This window comes from Bombus bifarius, unplaced genomic scaffold (genome assembly GCF_011952205.1).
Source record: "Bombus bifarius isolate JDL3187 unplaced genomic scaffold, Bbif_JDL3187 scf7180000008048, whole genome shotgun sequence".
NCBI classification, from domain to species: domain Eukaryota; kingdom Metazoa; phylum Arthropoda; class Insecta; order Hymenoptera; family Apidae; genus Bombus; species Bombus bifarius.
The window spans coordinates 189400-212361 of NW_022884414.1; the positions used below are offsets into that span (position 1 = coordinate 189400).

The 22962-nt window shown below is 36.3% G+C and overlaps 1 protein-coding gene across 3 annotated transcripts in view; it reads right to left on the bottom strand.

Moving 5' to 3' along the window:
• The window catches only part of LOC117208009, a 132346-nt gene that overhangs the window by 66932 nt on the left and 42452 nt on the right, over window positions 1–22962 (bottom strand). The window lies entirely within an intron of this gene.

Consider the following 22962-nt stretch of genomic DNA (forward strand, 5'->3'; position numbering starts at 1 on the left):
CGCTTTATGATGCATATAGATTCAATTTCTAATGAAAAGTGTATGATTTATAAAATTAAAACGAAGCTGACGAAGTGAAATATTGATAACACACTCGAGCATTCTGGTTATACCGACGGATCTAAATCTCTTTCTTTTTATTTCTCAACTAAAAGAACAAAGTGTAACGAGTCTAATCTAACTAAAAAATCTAACTTACAAAAAAGGAAATTAACTTAATACTGTGTTTACCTTTTATTTTACAAATGTGTCTTAGCGCGTACTTGTTTAATGTCGATTCGACAGAAACATTGTCCAGTGTCGATCGATACCAACATCTTTTGCATAAAAGGAAGACCATTTAAAAACCGTGCAATTTTCTCGCCACAAAACTCATCTTGTCTATCATCGTATCGAAACTCAAGAAAAGGAGAAATTCGATTATCTCCTCTGTATGACAGCACGTTTTATCGGACGACCACACGCGATGACGCATCTTCATCCAGACGATTCATCCAGACAAACGAAACCGTTCATTCCACGGCGAGAATCCAGCGTGTAACTGGGAACAAGTATCGCCGCAATGAGCGAACCAAGAGAATAAGCGCGATAATCGACGAGTTAAAATTATTTCACGCTCAGTTTCAGACGAATTAGCAGAAAGGTTCGATAGCAATGCTTAGAAATAAAACTCATCGTTTGACGTGTCGACGTTGTTGCGAGTTTCTATTTGCGAGTGCGTGACTTGATTCATTTATGTTTGAAGATCATACGAGAAAAATATGGTTAAATTTGACTTACAATTTGGATTATTGATTTCCTGATTTTAATATCTCGTGATTAAACAGTAGAACATTGATATAAAAACTGCAGGTAATAAACATAATAACACGGTACGAGAGATTTCCCGTATTTTATAGAAAGTTTCAAGATTTAACGATATCCTTCTCGCGAAGATAATTTTAATTAAATTAAACTAGCAGAACAACTAGACTGGATTTTTATCATTTATTTCTAAAACACTTATACCTTCGAATTTAATCGAGTTACCTTTCTTCGACCAAATATTGTCCCAATTACGCGATACGCATCGTCGATACGAAATCGCAACGCTTTGAGCCAACGTCTCGTCGCTCGTCGTTCGACGGCACAAAATCCTACAAACCGAAGAATAACTTTCATCCTGCTTTCTGTTTGCGCAAAGTCGTGGACAAAACCGCGATGCAACTATGCAGTTAACGACGCTAAGATCGAAATCGCGGCACATTAGCTTACCAAATCGTCTCTGACGGCGAAATACGTCGCGCGAGCCGTGAGAGCAACAAAATTACAACAATCATTACTCGTCGAGCCGTTAATTCAGTCGCTAAAGGATTCTCTCAGCCCCGGCGATTCCCACGAAACTGTGCGTGTGTTCGTGTCGTATACGCGTGGATTGTGCGTTTGCACGCCCACGTGCAAAAGCGATCGTTCGCTAGCGTCGAGAAGATTTCGACCTTCCGTTCGCGCTTTTATTTTCTTTATCTCGCGATAATGAGACACGTCCGCGACGCAAGGTCTCTTCAGCTTTCAATACAAAGCGGCCGTAGTTACCGGAGACAGAGGGGAATTACAATGCGAACGAAAATGAGGAAAAAGAGTTTTAATGATTTCGAGAAACTTGGTGGTGAAGTAGCGCGAGTCAGAACACAGCGTGTTCTCACACTGACTGTAGGTTTTGAGAAGTAATTTTGAAAATCTGAGGAAGTCCATTGGTGTCGTCCGGGTTTATTACCGGCGTGAGAGAGTCAGGGTAAAATTGTTGTTAGAGATTAGGATTACGGCTCGTTCGAATATTTTCTATGTTATTACGGTAAATTTTGTTAATTCGAGGTTAAAAAGCATTTAATTGGGATCGTATCTCCGCTTAAAAATCTCGAGATAGTTATTGTATTTGAAAAAGCATCCTGGAATAATCTCTTATAAAATCGTTTCTTAATATACATGTATGTATCTCTTAGGAAGAGATCGTTCAGCTCGATGCTCTATATGATAAAGAAGATACATTAACAACTCTGCTGGAAAATTCATGCTATTTAAGATTTATAATCCATATCAAATATCAAAGTTGTATTAAGAGCGAAAGGTGTATTAAAACTTTTGAGCGAGAGCGTGAGTAGATATTGTTGGAACGCAAAGTGAAAGAGTAATTTAAAAGTAGCATATAACAGAAGTTTAAAGTTTACCGCGATAATTTTCATTTATGTATTTAAATTTACGCGAAGTCAATACGAAAAACAATCGCTATATATTCCAATATATATCCCAATTTCACGGTAAAGTAGTTTAAAAGCATCCAACCACTATTAATCATACAAAACTCTCCGTTTTAATCCAATCAAACCAAATTTCAAACGATCTTTCACTTAACACTCGAACTACTAAAATTAATTGAAAATGACCGGTCCATAACTTTTCATAGAAATTTTACAAGTTTCCAACGTTGCGTTCTTCCTTAAGAAGACCGAACGACTTGCTGTAAAGTATATTTATAAAGTAAAAACTTGTTCTTCTCCTTATTATATATTTTTTCATACTCTTTCATTTTCATTTCGTTGCTCCAAATTTTATGCTTCACCCGGTAGTAACAATACTACGACAGCGAAATGTATATTTTGTTGCTCATTTCCTGGTAAAAGACACCGACACGCGAAACTGTCAGTGACGACTACACAAAAGCTTTGCGGAAGATCGGCAATGATACGGTCGCGCGAGGAAAAACAGGATTCTCCGTGTCAGAGGAATTACTGATGTCTCTTCGATGTTTCCCGGCCGGGGAACAAGCTGCCACTAATGACAACGGTTTCGAGCGTTCTTCTAAAGCTCTTAGCTCGTGCCAGCGATCCCTCGTTTGTAATTTCTGGTCGATGGATGCCGATTTTTTAGTACCGTCTCACAGAGCATCTATGCTCGTAAACCACGCAGGTAATGCGCACTGTCCAGCCGTTTCTTCGTCGGATCCCTTTAGTTGGAACGCCTCATCGTCTCACTGGTTGTTTTTTCTTCGTGTATAGGAAACGTTTTTCAGAGTCTTCCTGCCACAGTCATCGTTACGAATCTGGCCTACCTCGAAGAGCAACTGCGAAGATTTGTACGCGAGTCTGCTCCACGGAAATGGTAACGCGTTCGTTTCGTGGAAAGAAATTGCCAAGTCGATCTTATATATAGGACGATGTAGGTATTATGTATATGTTACGTTTGATGTTCTCGTAGAAGATGATGAGAGATCGAGGGATGAGATTCTGACTGTGCAATATTCGAGATTGTGATTTTGTGATTGTACTTCATTTTGTTTCTGTAATCTCAGAGAGTGACTTTCTGCTTGTGATTGATCTTTTCCATGCAACTTTCCAAAGTGATTTCGTAATGTGGTCGGTTTTGTCTATACAATTTCGAGGGATAATTTTGGTGAGTTTCTGAGATGTACGTGGTCTTTTGCAAACTTCATTCGTAGTGGTAACATTAAATCGATGGCGTCTTAATTGTGGAATACTATAGCTTTAATTTTTTTTATCAAATGGACATTTCTTTGCTGGCATAGTAAACTACGAGTTAAGATAATTTTATGGAAATCCCAGCAGGATCCAGCTGAGTATTAATCAAGTTTGATTTCTAAAAGCCAAAATAGCAAAGACATATTTTTATTCTACATTTTATTTCTACATGCATATATACGAGCATTTAAAGATTCATAAATAAAGTTCCACTGAATAAATTCTCCGACTCGATTTAACAAGTATAGTACATTCTACTCTCAACACACATCCTTTAGAACGAACAAGAAATTCCACTATTTCCGCGCACCATCTCTTCTAAGCTACGGCCAATTTAATCGAATTCGAAAGTTATAATCGTATTAGCGGAAGTGTACTAGGAGCGAATCGAAGGAAGAAACAAGTCGATGATCGATAAGTCAGAGTTTCACAAATCAGAGAGACTTGCGCTTGAGGATGAGATAGGTGAAATAACGTTCGTTGAAAAACAACGAGGCGAGCAACATCAGGATGCGTGCATCTGCGAGTGTAGAGCAAGAATATTGCTTTCGAATCCTAAAGGAATGCATCGAATAACCGTGAAACAAGAAGAACCGCAAGGGAACCGTGCTACGCCTATCAAGCAGCAGCTAACTACTGGTTGCGCCATTTTTCTTTTTCTTCTTTCTACGACTCTACGCTCGAACACGCGACCGCACCCACAGTGTACACGGACGCGGATGAAAATACCGCGTAAACGTTAGCTCTCGTTGTTAAAAATCTACTTTTCGTCTCTTGCACGCTAATTACTTTGTTGCGGAAGTTGACCAGAAGAAGAGAAGAAAAAAACCTGTGGCATAAACGTCTTAAATAGAATGATTACAGAACGTCATTTCTTGAAATGAGATTCACGAAATCTCTGAAAGTTGTTCCATTGCGTTCAGCCGAACAATCTTTTCTTTATTTTGGTCTCAATCCAATAAAAGATTAAGATAAGCCTCTTTTTAGACATTTGTGAACCTGCAAGTAGTACATTTTAATTAGCACGTAGTTTTGGCAGCATATTATATTTTTTGAGAACAGAAAGAATATCATAGTTAATTCGTGAAATGAAGGTAATTAAAATTTATGGATCTCTATGCACATTTAGAAGGATATCTTTGTAATTTTCAGTAAAACAAAGAATTGAATTAAATTGAAAAGAAGACACTAAAACATTTCTGATTGATATCAACTTATTCCTTACCCTTCGCTGACATATTATCAAAAAAAAAAAAAATGTTTCTACCTTAATTAACTTTATTTTACGGAAGACTTATCAGAGCAATTACTTCAAAACTCAATCAAACAAAACAGGAATACAGTACTTGAAATATAACTATGTAAACGGATTATCCGAGTCTAATTATCAGTAAGGAAATACCTTGCATCGTTTTCATATCTTTTCGTTTCCATTTCGCTGCGAGATAATTTACACCTCAATCGTCGGCAGTTCTACTCTTAATTGCAGAGGCTCGCGGTTCTTCACTTTTATGTTTCGTTAAATCACCGGGTACAAAATGTGTTAAGAACAAGAACGTTTCGCGAACATTAGGGGTGATTGCAACTTCGAAACGAGCAACTCGGCGCACGTTTTCCAAGATTCAGCTCTCCGAACAAAGTGGGGCGATCCAGTTTCGCCAGGTCGAGATGCAATCCTCGTAAAACGTGACTCGATTCGACCACGTACAACCAGGTCTCTTCATAGAATGGCAAGGGCTCGCTAACAGCTTCTGGTAATCGGGTAGGCGTGGGCGTGGGATTACGCGGATACGATGACATCATTGGTAGCAGTCAGCGTGCATTGTACTTATATACAGGTATAACATCCACGGGAATGAGTTTGTTCAAGAGATACAAACTGAATTATCGATTAAAACGAAACGGAGCAGAACCTCGTTAGAAACGTGCGCTCTGACCTCGACACGTTTCACTGTGAGTTCTTGTTAGGCCAAAGCGATCGGAGACCGTCGCACAATGGACTCGACAAACGTTTGTTACTTACATACTTTTGGAACTAGGCCGAACGAAACGGGTTTCGAGCGCATTAACCTTTCGATTCGTTCCGCTACACCCTTCGCTTGGTATTGCACGTGATGACGAAGTCTGATCTACACGATCGACGTGATGATTTATATGTTTGTTGAGTACTTTGCATGAATCATTTAGGAGAACGTACGTAGATGTGTAGTCGTAAATACGGGATTAGATTGAGTTGCTCGGTTTGAATTTATTTGATAGCGAAAGAAATATAGGCTGTTTAACGCTTTAACGAGTGAGCTATTTCAGTTTGCGAGAAACATCGTTTTGTATTAAATATCGTCTAACAGATATAATTTTTCTGGCTGATTTTAGGCGCGAATTTTTTCCAGCTTGCGAAGAAAATTATTTTGAATCGATTATCAACGGTAGAGATACATTTCGATAGGCGGTTTTGTAAAAAAAGAAACAAATTAATTTCTAATCGAAAGATAGTATTTATTAAATAACCAATTCGTGAAGAATTAATATAAACTTTTACAATTCCTTCAACACACTATGTTCTGCCATGTACAGGTAATAAGAGTACATTATTGACTTAAAAAAAAATATTATACCGTACTGCCTTTGTCCATTGAATCAAGAGGTAAAATCTCACAATTAAGTATTTATAGGCACAAAGAAATTCGTTTCACCCTTTCTTGCAGTTACTGCCTTTTTGTATAGGTAAGCAATATATCATTTGTCAGGAGGAATTACATGTATATACAACTTGATCGAATATAGTTGAGAATGGATAGAACATGTGTATATAATGAGAAGCAGAAATGAAATGAATGGAATATTCACGCACATGTGAATATTTTAAAGCAAAAAGTATCAAACCGCTCTTACAGGAAATAAAGTTTAGTGTTCTTTATTATACTTTCTCATAATCTTTCGTTATAATGAAACATATTTCCTTACGTTCGTATATTTCATATATTCTCAGACCGTTTCCTATATTTATATATACTGTACTGTACTTTGCCTCTAATATCATAATCTTTTAATATTTAATTGGCAGATAAACAATTTCGATTATGTTCCTCTGATAGAATTGCTCTAATGGATCTTAGATTGGCGATTTAATAAAATTCAAACAAGTACTATCGATTAAAGTGAAATCGACAAACAAATCAATAGCATTCGTATCAATTTATTTTAATTTCCGCTTAATATTAGTGTACCAATAAATAAAGATTTGATAGATTAAATCCAATTTCCAGTCGACTCTTTGCAAACAAATAAAATACTATGCCGCTTCGTTTACACGGCTTGTTAACTCGGCCAACTCAAGTAAATAATCCTCCAATTATTTCAAGCAGCGAATTAAATCCCGCAACCAGCCTTTAGCTATCTGCTGGATGACGTGGGATGACGCTAACTGCTTATTGTAAATATAAGCAAAACGCTGTTAGTAATCGTTCTTTTATGGAACTCTGATAAATAATAAAAATAATAAATAAATCTGATTAAAACATTTCGTTTTCAAGATTGGACAGTAAAGTTAAGAAATTCCTCTTCTGTCACGCTTTCGACACCCAAAATCAATTAGAATATGCCAGGTTACTTTCCCCTTGCTATTAAAAGCAGCTCTATCATCGTCAACTCTTTCAAGTTTCTTGTGTTTCTCACTTTTTCTAATTACCAGAAGAAGAGCACAGGCACAGTAATGAATCAATCGTTAGTCATCCGTCTAGATTACTGTTCTAAAAGTACGAAAGGCAACACAAACCACCTATAAGGAAGTACTTATTAATTAAGTATAATAAATTGTAACTACCTCGTACATCATAGCGAAAAAAATATAATAGAGGAGATAATGGAGCGTTGTGGAGGAAGAGTCTTGTTGCACGTTAAAGTGAAAATGGAAGTTGAACGAGCTTTAGTATCGATAATTTAACACTGGAATTATTGAACTTGATGAAGGATACTTCGATTAACGTTATTGTCGATAAAATCGAATAAAGAATAGAATTCAATAATACTATATAATTACAGATGTCGAGAGTTTGATGAACAATTTAGCCATTTAAACAACCAAATAAATTTTAAAAAGATACTCTCTATACTTCTACAGAATCGTAAAACAAAAGAAATATAATACTACAAGCTTGTATTATACTATTTATTTACCTATCTATTCATGCATTTCCCTAATTATATCGTATTCTTCAAACATTCAAAACAACTGTATGCCGCTAAACATGTCCAAACCATATTTTATTAGTTCTCGAAAGCTGCTGTCGAAAAATCGGTCACCGTAGATATCAATGATATACGAGGATTAGACGCGCGTATTACGTACACGATATACAAGATCATCGGCGACATTCTCACAACCTGAGATCAGTGAGACAGTTCTGGTCCGCTAAGAAATGGAGGAAGGTGCGAAGACTCGCAGGAAAGATTCTCTGGGAGTCGTCGAAGCGTCGAGAGCGTTAGATTTCACTGGCTGATCCGCGCAAGAAAATTCGCTGAAGCAAGAAGATAGGAAGAGGGATTTTGTGAAAAGACAGTCGAATTAACGCGGCAAGCGTTGCGTGAGTTGCGACCTAGAAAATTTAGAGCTACGAGAAACGCAGCGAAGGAGCGAGGGTGGAATATCGAGTTGCTGAACTCAAGTCTCTGTCAGCGAGACGACTATGAAAAGATAATACTGGTACATGATGCGTGAACTTGGAATTTTCTATGGGTTGCTTACAGTACGTTAGATAGAGGCTTGGCGTGAATGGACCTCGTCCGTGAGAAGATTAGCTGATACGCCGTGAAGAAGGGAAATTTGTCGGTACGGTAATCGTATCCGTGTTAAGGAATTAATGTTGAGGAAACTGCAGTAGAAGCGTTGACAAAGCGTAAGCGATAATAAGAATTGAAGTATACTTTTGTACTTATAAGTGAGAGATTAAAGGTCAGTTTAATTGCTATAATGTATGATTCAACGTATATATGTAACAGTTTCTATAAAATCAATGTCATTTACAGATTTACAAAGAGTTAAAGGAAATATGTCATGAGTTTTTTTTAATATAAAGTTGTACTGTAAACAATACATTTTACCATTGTACCAACTAATCTAACGAAAACTTTTAAATAAAAGATATAACATTTATGTATATATTTCATAATCATGAAATTGCAATCTATATTCCCTGTATTATCCCAAAAAACTATTAGTTATGGGAGAACAATGATCGAATTCAATTTAGTGTCAGTAATGACATCATTTAACAAAGATATGTATTATGATTTACATGACATGATGACATGGTGACCAACCAGTTTTAGATAGTTGAAATTAATAGCGGTAGCCTTTCTATCAGTTTAGAAGAACATTCTTTATCTCATTCGCAATTTGTAATTTAAATAACCCGAAGACAAAGAGCTCGCTGCTACGCAAATCCACAAGGTTTGATAACTGCGAACACTAACGTACAAAGAACGTATAAACAACGAATTAGTTGCAGATCCGTTCGTTCGCAATTCTGCAATTAAAAAATAAAATAAAGAATATAACCAAGGATTTCTATATATTTAAACAATCTTCTAAGTCACTAAAAGCAATAAAATATTTCTCCCAAAGGTTAACAAATACATATTTAAGAGATTTCAGAATCAACTGCGAAAGTCTTAATCTCTAAAAGTCTTATCCTTAAAAAAAATATAAATATATATACACGTATAGTACGTATAAATATACAGTACATATGAGAAAAGCCCAACAAAACGTTCATAGCTGTAAACCTCGATTGAATTAAAAATCGTAACACGACTCATTCGACTGATTAGAAAAATCAATCAAGTGGCACGTTCACCGGCGACTGGTTGTCGGGGTCGCATAGGAAAACGAAGAGAGGCGAACAACGATACGCATGCGACTCGCGTGGGTGTACAGTGTATAGTATACGGGATCACATCGACGAACACGCACTCACGCACGTGCGAATTCACGATCGAACGCACGCGTTTCTCAGTCTCGCATCGCGGAGTTTTCCCACACGCGGTTCGTAGACGAAGTCACGGTTATTCTTCTCCCTTTTGCCAGAGCACACCGTCTTAGCCCCCTTTCCACCACTTGTATATTCCTCTTTCAGCTCTTCCGCCTCCTCTTCTGCTTCTTCTTCTTATTTCTCTCCTTGTTCCCCTCCTAACACTCGAGTGGGCTACCGTTGTGCAATCGAGCCTCTCGAGTTTTATTGTTCGTACGTATCGAACGTACAAAATGTACGCTGCCAGAAAATTTATAATTTTCGCTGCTGACGATAGACGTAACGTAATCTACATGTGTTTGCGAGCTGTTGCGGAACGACAGATATAATAGGGAAATTTCGTATATAATTTTCGATACTTCCGTTTGATTTTTAGAGCGTTTAACGTATCATTGGATTTAATTGAATTACAGAGAAATAAAAAAATCAGTTTTAGAGATCATGAAAAAATATAAAGCAATTTATAAAATATCTGATATCGAGTGACTCGGTTAAATAAATCAACAATCGAATCAAAATTCTAAGAAGGAAAGAAAGAAAAATAGGAAAATTACAGAATAATTAAGTTTGATTTATTAGCTGCATTTGTCTTCCTTTGGACAACGTACGATATGAATTACGATTAATACGATTGGAATTCTACGTATAGAAATTTCATAGTAATAATTAAAGTCTCCAAACCCATATATTTTATTATATGTAAAACTGACCGAAATCTATAGAATTACACAAAAATTTCGGAAAAGGAGGCTGATGTGTAAAATATACATAAAAAGTCACCCAAACCCTTGCATTTATAAAATTTTTACGAAAAATTATGTATTAATCAATTGGAGCACCGCTTAGTTTCAGCCTTAAAATTAGACCACAGAATCTACAAAAGAAAAATATATAATGTAACAAATGGATGAATACAAAATAGAAACCACACAATCTAGAAGCTAATTAATCAATGCGATACAGTATCCAAATTAATTCGATTATAAAAAGATAACGACTGTTCCAATGGTTGTCTCGAGATCTAAAGCATGGATAACGAGGAAAGCACTACTTTCAGTCCCCATAACGTCTGGAAGGAACGGTTCGCCTTCTGTGCAGGAGCTTCCGGTTCCTTCCTCGCGCCGTGGTAGACATCACCTGGCGATGAGTCAGAGAAGTAATTCCCTTCCCAGACACCTGCTGCCCTGAGAGGCCGAATCGCGTACGGCAGGTTCCATCCGCCATTAACGATGCACGCGTTTTTTCCTCGAGGTCGGCAGCCACGGGTCGACAGAAACGCAACTTCTTCGCCTATTGTCCCCCGAAACGAGACCCGGATTCATGGGCCAGCGATTTGCGACATCAACGGGACCTTTCAGACCCCGACATTCACTGATTCGTTGTCACAAAAGGGTTCGTTTCGTACATCGAGTCACGAGCAATCAGATTTTCCTAAATCGTTTACGAAATACGTAGCTCACTTCTTAGAATAATTTAAGTGTTTATCAGAAGGTCTATCAGAAGATTCCGCGGGCGGATTTTTCTCGAAATCCGAAACGAAGGACTATTTTACAGCGATTTACAGATGCCGTGATTTTTATATAGTTTGTACGCTATCTTATATACTTTAAAAATATCTGGATATTTGCTGATTTTTGACAAGGTGTACTTTAATTGCAGATAAAATACATTGCAGGTAATTTTATTGTTTATGACCATTCTGGTCATGTGTAACAGAATACTGTGATGTGGTTTTTAATTTATATTCTCATTGGGAAGATCACTGTGCCTATGCCTTTTCATAATGGAAGTACAAATTTAATTTCAACTTCAATATCGGTAACTTTTGATTAAATATACGAATTAAACCTGACCCAGACTACGTCGAAATATTTCATTAATTTTCATATTAAAGTTGACATACTACTAAAGATGAAAATTTTCAATGTTTAATACTTACCAAATAAAGATATATAATACAATCAGCAACAAATAAGGATTAACGAAGACAGCACATATCAAACAAAGGAGAAAACAAGAAAAAATTGCCCTAGTCTTTAATTAACAATGATTAATCGTATCACGGTACTTTGAAACATAAATCAGAGATGAGAAAAAATAACAAAGGACCCCGTCATGTAGACAATGATTAACAGACTTCACAATGAATACGAAATTGATCTCGTTTGCGTAACAATGATCGGGTGGGCGTAGTGGGAGTGCACGAATGGCACCGGGGACCATCCAAAATGCCAACAGATCGTCTCCGAGCGAATCTCGCTGCAGAACGAACATGTGCATGTGCATCTAACTAGGCAGATGTTTCAGAAAAGGCACGCGTCGTTATTACTGCTTACACCAATGTTTCACCGATCGCACGACTAAATCCTGAAGGAAGATTGGGTCAGGTGCAGATCGGCCACGTGCCACCAGATGGATAGCCAGGTCGTCTTTTGTTTCGAATATTTTCGAGAAACAACGTTTTCTTGATCACGAGGAACGTGTGGCTTGCAAAATTATTTCTGGTATTTGCTGGCCACCCTGATCGTAATTTTTGTGCTTTTGTTGTGTAATGTAATATATTGATGGGGTTTTGATGTAAGGATATAACAGAGGAATTGCGTTAATGATTTGAGGCAAACGCGGTTGCAATGTGTCCACCGTGATAATTCGAACAGGAAACCGAAGCGTAGGACTAATTGAAATTACGAGATTGCGTGGGATTTGTAACCAAACGGAAATAGGCCAACCAGTTCTCCGTTTCGGACGAGTGACTCACGATTTAACGCTAAAATTTCATGCTAATACAATTTGTATGGAAATCTTCTTTATGTTATACATGAAATCATAAGAGATCTACAACATATCTTAATAACTTTCACGTTAAATATATAATACGAAGATATCAGACCACTTTTTTTCACAACTGTTCCATCTATAGAGTGATATTACTTTTCTATTCGATTGTTAATATCTTCTTACTTCGTGCAATCTTTTTGCAAAATAATTGAAACTAAACTGCGAGTACGTTCCCATTACTTCATTCAGTTACTTCACTAGTTACAAGTCCAATATTAATTAGAATTCAATATTATGTAAATCTTTGTGTATAGATCGGAAAAATTTATATTATTTGACTTATACGTAAATTAACGTTATTATTATTAAAATATGTAGTTCTTTATCGCATAAAATTCAAATTACAGAGATGTAAAAGATAATATAATTAATTTTAACCGAAACTGTCTAAATTTATATATAACTTGTAATGAATTTCTACGTCTTATCAAACTTAGAGTTCTTCGCTCTCGAACTCGTTGCATTCAAGCAACAGCTGCAACAAAGGAAATCTACAGTGTCGCCCTTCGTCTCATGACGATCGCGTCAATTTCTCTGCTTAAAAACGCGCAGCTATACAAAACTACGATTCAGCCGACGAAGCAGTCGTGACAGACAGAAGAAAAGCGCATTGTGAGCCGTGCGATAGAGACGATTGCTTCACTAACGAGACACAAGAGCTTCATTTAAACGCGAGCATGCTCGTTTACGGAAGCAAAACGATTCTTTCCTGTTTCGTACACTTTAATCTGAAACTTTGCCCAACATAGTCAATCCGTATTCAGCAGCACACGATCGTTTGCACTCGCGAACTAGTTTGAAAATAAATAAATTTGTTGATTTTCTACGTAATTTACAAAAAAAGATATGAGGAAGCTACCATAAATCAATACGTCGAAATATGAATTAGCGATTCACGTAATATATGATAGCTAACGTCGAAAATTTACGACAATGAATATTATAGTTCCATACATTATGCGAATATAATAATTCCATCGAATATTCTATGAAGGTAGAATCAATTCGAAAAAATGAATAAATTCTCTAATTATTTGTTAATCGAAGGCGCGAACACGATGAAACAAATTTCTATTTAGGTTTTCATTGCCTTAATGACATTCATAAAAATATAAAGATGCAGAAAAATCCGCAGCCTGATCTCCACTGCGCTCCATCCTCATTTCGTGGCACGAAAAAAAGAGAACGAGAGTAAAATCAGTGTCGTCGTAAGTTGAACAAAACACGAGGCGCAATTGAAAAATGCCCATTTAATTCGAACCACCGAGGTGTCGACTGGGGGGAAAGGGAAAAGTACATTGTACGGCGGCACGATGGGAGCGACAGTGTCAATAACACCCAGAAGACGAGCCTGTGAGCAGGTGTAAAGGGGTGTTGTAGCTACCCACTTCGTTCTTTCCGGCTTGCGGCTAATTATAATAGGAAACTGATTCATCTCGTGGCGCTAATTACGAGCAGACTGTGCCACAAACTAGCTCGACAACGCCCTCCCAACCCCCTCATCAGCACACTATGCTAGATTTCTGAAAGGTGGTGGGGATATCGATAGGAAAATCGCTACTGCAGTCGACTTTTTACGCCAGGATGAGAATGAAAGGGAATCCTCCGTGGTGTGCCGACACGAGGGAACCTTGAACCCTAAGGATCGACGTGACGCGAGTTGAAGAACCATGAATATACCGATGTCACCACCTCGGTCCTTCTAACCAGTCGAGACACTTTCTTTTTTCGTGTTTTTTTTTTTACCTGGCGTTAGCTTGGCGAGAACAGCGAGGTATTTTGTGCGGTGTATGGAAAGAAAAGACCGTTTTGTTTGTTTTACACGGTGTGCACTGTCGAAGACGCTATTGTGTTCAATTTTTATTCTTCAAGGTAATTAACGAATACGGTAAGGTCGTGTGTGCACGGTTTTCTAAGTATGTATTTGTCAAATTTTTATTTTTCAAGGTAGTTTATGAATAGGGTGGAATTAAGCGTGCATGCTAATGAAAGTGGATGTTAACGAGAAGACAGAGAAGAGGATGAGAATTGAAATTAAAGTGGGAATGAAGAATTTAGTAACACTAAGAGGCATAATGCGCTTTGTACAGTGTATGTTTCACTGCGCGATTCTTGGAATTTTATCGTCTATTAACGAATTATCTTGAGAACTTCTGTAATGATGTACTTTGTCAGTCATTTTTTCATTCATATTTTCTCAGAGCTTTAATGGAGTAGCTTTTTTTATTGCGTTTTGAAGTATTGCGTAGCAGAAATAGCAGAAAGAATATTCTTATTGCACCGATACGGCGAAATGTTGCTTAGAGGTGAAATAAATCATTCCTCTTAACTTCCGCATTTTTCTTATTCCATCTGATTAGTGAAACATCATAGTGATATACCATGCGCATAAAACGCAAACCCCTTTATTCATATTCAACTGCCTGCAGCAAGAATACATTATTTCACACAAATCATAAACATTAGGAGATCTAAATTTTGAATCTCATTCAGATCTTATGTTATTCAAATCAGCAATTAAATCATAGCATCTACCTAATTACACGACAATTTATCGACCAGTGGTATTAATGAATTAACGTGTTATAGTTTACATGTTTCTCTTTCACAATTTTACTACTTTATTACAAACAGAGTAATCATCTGACTTGTAGTTTACAAAATTTCCTAATAAAACCTCTTGCTATTATGCGAGAGAACTTATTCGATAATTTGCAACTTGTGACTTGTAAAATTTCAGGAATAACATTAGACCAGTTATGGGTGAGTTGCCTGGTCATTTCGACTACTCTGGAGATTTTCAAGAGTAATAAAAAATCCAATCCACTCTTTCGACACCATTAAACATGCTGAATATCCGCGTTTCCCTTCTTTAATCACTTTTGCCTTTCGTTGACTGTAAAATTACACGGTGCAAATTACAAGCTTCTCACGGCTAAGAAAGCATGTCTCGTGCGACTGGCCAGCTCTTTTTTAGTTCTCGAGTAACTTTAAAAAACGACGGCAAGCACACGAACGGAGATTAAGGTAAAGTAACGCGTTACCTAATCTTCGTCTTGGATACCACCAAGTACACGTTTGCTCTCAGCCTCGTTTCGACGAAACGTTATCTCGTCACAAGCGGCAAATACGCGGACATCGCCGTTGTTGTGTTTTTAGATAGCGCAAAACCTAGCTCCATTAACCGATACAAGTCACCAGATAGCGTTTTAACTGGCGATGGAACAATACAAAATACAATACGTTCCTTATTTTCGCTGGGCTAAAAACGTTGCTACATTTGTTCCCTGGTTCTTTGTCTATCTTACGTTTCTAACAACGTTGACGTAGTGTGATGAGATATGATGAAGATGCATTAGTAGAATAGATAATGAGATCTACGACGAAGTGGGATAATTTTGCAGGTAAAAGGGGATACAAATTATATTAGTGTCAAGTTTAAGAATATAGGATCTTTTATATTAAATAAATTTTAAACATACCATTCTCACAAGCATGGACATCTACTTTGTAGCTATAAGAATTCAGAATATAATATCGTTCAAACTTGATTTTATTTATATTATGGTATTCTAATTATTTGTACTTGTGACAGTCTAATTCTATCGAATGGTTCGATGAATAATCAGCAATAATACACCCTCGATAATTTTCCGTGCCTTTCAAATGACCCTGATTCTTCGTTCTTTCGTCTCTTTTAAAGCATCTTGAACCTTCTTTCAAATGACACGACCTCAATGGCCCCACATAGCTTCTATATGGCTTTAACCTTTAATTACACAACCTCGATGACCAATTCTAACCTTCAAATGGTTTTGAATGTCAAAGACATGATCTTAATGACCCCTCCCTCCCCCGCCACGCGACTAGAAATATAAGTTCTCTTCAATTATGATAATATATTATCCTAAATACATACATGCATACATGCATACCATCACTAAACATATTTTAGACTGTCATATTAATATCTTAAGACTGTTTCATATAAAGAACGAAATGGACGCGTCTGTTGCCGAGACAGATGAGTAAGATGATTGATCTAATGGTTCTGATTTGAAGTGTAATTGACTTTCATGTAGTCGTAGAGACCAGACAACGTCTATCGATCGTTATGGTATTTAAAAAGGAACATATATAGATTTGGACAATTTTTTATTATTCAGAAAGGTTGTAGCTTGTTTCAAAATTTAATCGATCAGAATTTTTTTCTAGCAATCACAGTGAAGTAATGGGAACGGCTTTAATTATTTTCAGCCTTTTAATTTCCATTCGTTTGAGTCGCTTCAAATTCTTCGTTAACTGTATAGACACAGTCCCTCCGCGACGAACCAATCGCCCAGTGAAAAGTGTCTCCAATTAATGAAAAACCTAACAGCATAGGAATGAGAGGAAAAACAGTTAAAAAGAGATACTTAACTACCTTTACCCAATCGTTTCCAATTATCCAAAAAACTGGGTCGCAATTCCAGCTCCTTATCCGACTTACTTTGCTTTAATTGGATTTATCAATAAATTAACGGTGTACAACGAGAACCGTGCAGGTTCTAGCAAAATAAATCGTAAAATTAATGAGACTAAAAATTGATAAATACGTGATAAATTGAATAATGTTTAATACGGCAGTCTTCATTTGAATCAATTGATATTTTCATATTTAATTATTGTATTCAATACGCAAGCATTATTAAGAATCTATTGAACGAATTTATAATGATTCTTTTAGATTATGAAACAATATGATTTAAATGATTATCATATTTTTACATTATTAATGTAGTAATCACCTGACAATTATTTGTTATATTTTGCAGCTACATTTTCGTTAATGGAATTTTAAAAGAATACGAACTATCCGTTGTGAAGGAAATATTAAAGGTTTTGTGTAATATTCGATACAATTTACTTAAAACATTTCAATGCATGCTATTTCTATTACAACATAATTTCCATTAAATCACTACATTATTTTAATTATTATAACTATCTTTATTTCGCTCAACATTTTTTTTCAAAATATTCCAAAATCTCACTATCAAATAAAGAGATATTTTTTGTTCAAAATCTCATTATCACTTCGTTCTTTCTCTCTCTCTCTCTCTCTCTCTCTCTGTTTCTCTCTCTCTCTCTCTGTTTCTCTCTCTCTCTCTCTCTCGACATGGACAAACTAATTCTGCTCATTTCATAATACATTAGGTTCTCTTTCAGAAACACATTTTCTCTGAAATCTCGAGCGTTTCCCTTCGATACCATTTTTATGGTAAAGAACAGGAAGAAGACACATAAACAGAACATAAAAAGGTATATATCGACGAGATATTACCTAAAATATAATTTATGCGATCCTGGTAGGGTAGAATGATAACGAGAACGTTTAACCATTTATCAGGATCGGCGACGAAAGTGGTCGATGGACCGTTAGTCCCAAGGTGCCATTATAGCGGGCCGAAAACGAGTTTTATATCATTAATTCGTTCGTTAGCTCCGGCCGGCTAATGAAACAGTTTCGACGAACGAACCCTCCAGCGATACACTCCTGAGTTTCATTAATCCACGTTGCTAATTTATGGGACGATTAAATCGCACCGATAAAAATTACCATTTATCGAACGCTGCCCCTACAAATACAGACCGCGATTGTTTAATTTCATCGTTCACTGGTGAGCGAAATTGCAAAACATTAATAATATAAGAAACAATCGAACGAGAAAAGTCATTGCTGTAAAATTACAATGAAAACTTGAAAATAGAAGGACGTGCCGGAACCGATTGAATGGTATGCTACTTGAAACAATTAGATAGAGCATCGTTTTCTTAGAAGAATCTTTTAAGGGCTTACCAAATTTATGGACTGTTTAAAACGTTTAAATTGCTTTTAGTTAATTATATATCGCTGCTCAAGAATTTTAGTATAAATATTACAGTATAAAAATTGCAGAAAGGTTCAGATAAATACAACTTTTTATGTTTGTGTGAATTAACGAAAACCATTAGTCTCGTAATGATTTAATGACGCGAAAAACCATCGAATATGCAGACAGCCATAATTCAAGCAAACTGAAACCAAATTAAGGTCGAAATTAAATTGAACCCAGATGAGAGGCGGCTGGTTTGGTGGAATGGAAAGTGGAAACCCGCGAAATGGAAATATGCGTAACTATGGGCAAAAAAAGAAAAGAGAGAAAGAGTAAATGTGAATAAGAATCTAAATATTAGGATATAGTAATGAATAAGCTGGTTTAAGTTAAAATGTTGTTTATGTAGATATATATTTGTGTACACATGTATACGTATGTTATTATATGTTGTATATTACACAGAAATTACTCTAAATCCTAATGCAATCAAGAATAAACAAATAACAAGTAGCACCATTCCTTAAAGAATTATTTAAAAAATCAAATTTTTTCTTCTAATGTTTCTATGTTACAAGACACGCAGTAACTTTCACTTAAACAATTCAGCAAAGAACTTGTACAGTCTATTGTATCGTAAAAAGATTCCGTAGGAAAACCAAATAATTTAATTTTTAAAAAGCAGCAGAAAGTACTGCTACAATAAATTATATAAAACAACAAATATTTCCCAACTTATACACACATATAATCTAAAAATGTAAAAAGCATAGACCATTGATACTCCCTGCAACATCCCAATGTAGCTTACCATATATTTGACATAAATCTAATTACAAATTATAAAAACGCGCTAAAAAGAACGAACTTTCCAACTTATCCCGCAGCAAGATTAACTATGGAATACAAGCAAACTGGTTAAGTAGTTACATCAGCTAAATGATAATTTACATAGGATTTACACGGTGCTGTGAATCCAGCATATTCAAATTATGTACCGAGTAACCCATCGATCAACGGGAACAGGCGAACGTGGCTGGCTACGAAACAGATTAATTTTCAAGGCATAGGAATCAACGCTAGAGAAATACACACGAATACGTTACGAAGAAAACGACGGTTCTAATCTAATAAAATGATCGTACTATTAGCTATCGATAGTTCGTTCGGCATGAGGTACGCGTATCCAATACCTCGATTTACGTGACACGTGATACAAGTGTTTTAAGCGTAAAACGTGCACGCAGCCAGGGTGTGGTAACTCCTTTGTCTCGTGTCACGAATGAAAAGCGAACGTCACCAGGGAGAGACCAAAGTAGCGTCGTTGCAATGCGACACAATCGCTGCATTCGAGTCTCCTATTTCCTGACAACGATGAACATCATCTCGTACACCGTTTAATTGACGCGTGTTATACGATTGCATTTTGAGGTTTCGTTCCTTTTTTTTTTTTTTTTGAGATAGTTTTAGTTGGAGAATGGAGTTATTGGAAACGTGAGTTGTATTGCTTGGTTATAATCGTTGACTTTACTGCTTGGTGTATGTTATGCACTTATGGAATTTATGACACGAAAGCTTCAACTCGAAGTTACATGTACGTTACACATTTAATGCTCTTTATGAACATCAAAAATTATTTTATATCGAAAACCTATAACATACATTGACATTCCAATTAATGGCATTTAATTAATCTAAGAAATTCTAGAATTCTCAGACAATAGTCATTGTGACAGGAAACGAACTCATAAAAATCTAGAAAGTCAACCAGTTTCCAATAAAATTCTTACGCAAGTAGTGCACTCCAATCACTATAATTGCCAAACATCCAAGCGACGAAAGCACATAAAATACTTTCAACACTCAAGGAATCCTATTCACACACAGTGTCTGTTGTACGGTCAGGGTTCTCTTTGTCACGAGATAACAATCGGTTCAAGAGCCTTCGAAAAAGAGTTACAGCGTTAACCAGAAGCAAACAAGATTCTGACCTTTCAGCAACGTAATCGTGAGCGAGAAAACAACAGGATGTATTTTTGGAGTTGGATATTAAATAGGAACCGGTACAAAGCGAAAAAAAGGTACGCGAAACGATAGGAAAGGAGTCGAAAGGGAAAAAGAAAACGAGCGTCGAACGAGGCGATGAAAGAGGTTGAGGAGAAGATTCTCCACGTGTCCTGTCGCTTATTAGGCATGAATATTTACGTCTGACTGGAAGGCTTTCGAAGATAGCACGTCTTCAAGATTTGGTGGCTACTCGTGGCTATAAACTATGAATGTACTAGCTCATAAGCGTCTCGCTGTTAAGCTGTTTCAGAAAAACTCACGAATTCGCGTTTCAAAGAGATTTAGAGACTGAAGGGTAGAGATACGATATTGGCGTGGATTATACCTGCTCTATGTTGCTGCGTTCGTTTGAGATTTGCGAGCTTCCTAAATCGTGGTTGACAAATGGATTCCAGTAACGTATTACTTTAGATATATGCATGTACATATTTTAAATTAAGATTTCTAAAAAAAGGACAGAGACAAAACAGTGAATTTGGCAAATTACGTGACATGAAAGTTCTGGTTCTAGTTTTTCAATATTAGCTGTCGTTTAATTGATAATTATAATCTTAAAGAACTTCGTAATTTTTATATTTAGAAAATGAATTAGGTTTCATGATTCGACTAAGGTCGACTGATATTAAATATTTTATAGCTTCTATTCTAAGATATTTTATAATATTTTATAATGCACGTAATATGTTCATGAAAGGTTTCAAGAAGTGCTCGAATCTTTTCATGAGCTACAGTACACTTTTACTACAAGCTTTTTTTCAAAAAGCTCAACTCTTTCTCAATTTATATCTACTGACTTTTGTGTGGATGATAAGGTTTGCTTTTCATATCGATCTTGGGTATCACAAACGTATTCATCTGTAGTTTTCGGTGCACTATTCTTTTTCCTTTACGGTAAATGTTTTGTTTTGGGCTTATCTGCATCGCTTCTAAATTTCTGATCAAACTGCTAACGGATAGAAGGGAATGTTTTTAAAACGCTGAAATGCACGCTCGGTTATCTGGTTGCATGCGGGAAGGCGCATAGCGGCCTTCGCCGAGGAATGCAGCTCGAGAAGTGCACAAGCGATATTGAAACGTAAACAGATTTCGGGGAAAAATGAAAAACAAACTTTGGTAGAAATATCGGGGATTCGATGGATAACGAAGTTGAAAGCTCTGCCACGAAAAAAATTCCTTTCGTCTGACGCTTGCTAAATTACTCTTGATTAAATGGTCGAAATTTGTTATAAAAGTAAGATAACCTTTTACAAAGTTATATAAAATATTTAACGTTCCCTTTTACATGAACTTCAAATCTATATTTGCCAATTTGCAGTAAAAAATTGAAATTAATAGAAATATGAATCCAAATATCCAATAATGCCTATACAAACATGCAAAAGTGCAGATGCTTTTGATATAATTAACATTGATTTTTATTCAGATAAAAGAGACATTATTATAATACCTATTTATATTTAACATTTATATTTAGCATATTACAGATCAATAATTCTAACGGTAAATGAAAATTAATGTTGCCTATATGATATCGAAATATTTAATTAACACTTTTCCTCCAAAAGAGAAAGTAATAATAAGATTCTTTAACTCCAGTAAATTTATCTCCTCAATCAATTTTGCGTATCAAGCGTATCAATTTTCAAACTCGTAACATTTCGACTATCAAATCACGGTTCCCAATGGTACGCAAAAGAAAACAATTTCGACCGTAGGACAAACAAAATGCGATCGTATTTTCGCACTTTAGACACGCGTACACCTCGAATCGAGCCACTACTCGAATTACTAAAGAGCGCTAGCCCGGTTTCTGAATCGAACGCGTTTCGCGCGATTAACGTTACGTAATCCCGTTGAAACGAGAAGCTAAAGCTTGATCGGGTCCTCCTTTGTCCCGGTCATCGAGCGTTTAGTCCAACCGCGGTTCCGATCGATTGTTCTAATCGAGACAGGCCGTGTGTAATTGCTTCCTGCGGATATTACGATTGCCGCCACGATCGAACACAGTCGTGGTCTGTACAAAAGCTGGGAAAAACAGTTTTGATCGACATCACAAATTCTAACGGTACGTGAGAAGACTCCTTTCCATCGCGCAGCCGAGAATTATTTCCATTCTTGAACCCTGCAACCACCTTCGCGCGAGTCTCGATCGAGGCGCGCGAAATTCAATTTGTATTGATCACGTCGAAACTAGGAAAATTCAGTTTGATCGATGATGCGTGACAGACGACAGTGATGTGGGTAATTTCTGAAGTAGGATGTTGATCTTTTGTCGTAGTTTACATTATTCGAGGGTCTTTTTCTTTCTTTTTTTTTTTTTATTTTTTGAATACGTGTTTTACGAGGGCAACGGAAATGTGTAATTTGTAAATGCAAAATTTTATCTTGTCAAAGTATAGAACTGTTTCAAATTAAATACTGGTTGAATCATTGTCCAAATTCATCATCTTTTCGTTGATTGTCTTTTTACACTAACTCCATAATTATATTATACGTAATATCTTTGATATAATCGTAGAAATTGTATAATATTTTTCGTTGTATAATTGTATCTATGCATTTAAGAATTACTCAGAAACAAATATATTTTCACCGCTTTAACACTTGGTTTCCTATGTTTTACATAGCCAAGTACAAAAGAAATATCGTAAGAATGTGTCT